We start from the raw sequence: 1,609 nt of genomic DNA on the forward strand, positions 1-1,609 counted from the left end.
GGCTCCATGGCTGCTGCAGGACCACTCCCACCCCCATTGGCTGGTGTCTGTCTAGAACCAGGAAGAAAATCTTTTCCCTTGATTATTCTTTTTAAACATGGTTGTTCAGCATTGACACAGAAAAACATCCAACATAAAACTGGAGCCATTCACAGCTGCAAATGAGCCAGAACTTATCAAACTGTAGTGACCACAAAGACAGGACCTTGTGTTTCCAGACAGGACTCCTGTGTGCGGGTGCAGCTGGGGGCCCTGGACATGCCAGTGTGGGCAGGGCTGGGCCCCAGAGTCTCTTCAAGGGGACAGAAGTAGGAACCTCCTCTGACATCTCTGCTCAGGACAGCACCCCCTGATGGAGATGGGGACAGCCCCTTATGAGTCCCGGATGTCCTGGTGATTCTTGGGCATGGCCTGAATTTCACCTTCTTCCTGAAGGGTGGAGAGGGCAGCCCTGCCACCATGGGTCCCACAGGTCCTTCAGGGGACAGCCCACACACCGCGGGTCCCACAGATCCTCTGGGGATAGCACCTTGGTGGGCTTGTGGTCCAGCAGGTACCTGTTCAAGTGGCTCTCATCAGGCCACACAACCTCAATCCCATTGGCCAGGTCGACCCGCATCACCTGGTGACAGGCCAAGGTCAGTCAGTGAACCTCCACCATCAACCCCCCAAAAAAGGCCCCCATGTAGTAAACGTCACCCTGGTCCCTGGGGATGTGGGCCTGAGACTGTCCAGCGCTAGTAGCTGAAGTCTTCATGGAACACCCGGTAGAAACTGGGGTGCAGGGTGCCAAAGAGGGGGGACAGGATCTCCATGCTCACATGTTCGCAGAACTTCATGTCCACATCCGCACACACCAGGTCGTCCACCTCACGGAGAAAGTGCTGCTCACAGAAGCAGCAGATTATTGCCATGTGCTGCATGAACACATCCTGCCACTGTGGGGCGCTGGGGACCTGGAGGACCACCACTCTCCAGCCCTCCCAGGGGGGCACACAGGCCCAGCAGACCCGCTGGTCGGTGACAACCTAGTAGGTGACCCTGTGTCCCACCATGATGGGTTTCTCTGCCCTCTGCAGGGACAGCTCCAGGAAGACCACATATCTACAGGAATGAGGGACAAGGCGGGAGGAGGGTCACTGTCAGAGCATGGCAGCAGGATCTCAGAGCTGGGGATGGTAGACATGTGTACCTTCTTCAAGGGGACAGGCCCTGAGCTGCTTTAAGCTACAGCCACTCTCCCAGCCTGTCCTGAGCAAGTCTGCTGGTGGGGCCTCCCTACCTTCCGCTCCCAGAGATGGGAGCCATCAGCACCCCATCATACAAAGGGGAGCCTGAGGCTTCAGAGTTAGGAAACCAACCCCACAGTCAGCATGCTGGAGCTGGGAACATTCCCCCTGTGCCGAGCTCCCAGGCAAACCCTGCAGCTCCCCTCCCCTGGCCAACCTGCTTCAGGTCCTGTCCCCACCTGCCAGGAATGGAGCACCTTTGGGCACAGCCCTCCTTTCCATGGCCTACAGACTGGCTAGAATTAGCAGGGCTGGCCTCTTGCCCCACTTTGCTTTGAGGGGGCTGTCACTGGCCTCCACAGAGCTGTCTCCACCCCCAA

General features: G+C 57.7%; 1 pseudogene; it reads right to left on the minus strand.

The window, feature by feature from the left end:
- Positions 1-372: 372 nt before the first annotated feature.
- LOC123943531 lies at positions 373-1,308 on the minus strand (annotated as a pseudogene).
- Between the last annotated feature and the right edge of the window lie 301 nt (positions 1,309-1,609).

Source organism: Meles meles, chromosome 6 (assembly GCF_922984935.1).
Source record: "Meles meles chromosome 6, mMelMel3.1 paternal haplotype, whole genome shotgun sequence".
Taxonomy (NCBI): Eukaryota; Metazoa; Chordata; class Mammalia; order Carnivora; family Mustelidae; genus Meles; species Meles meles.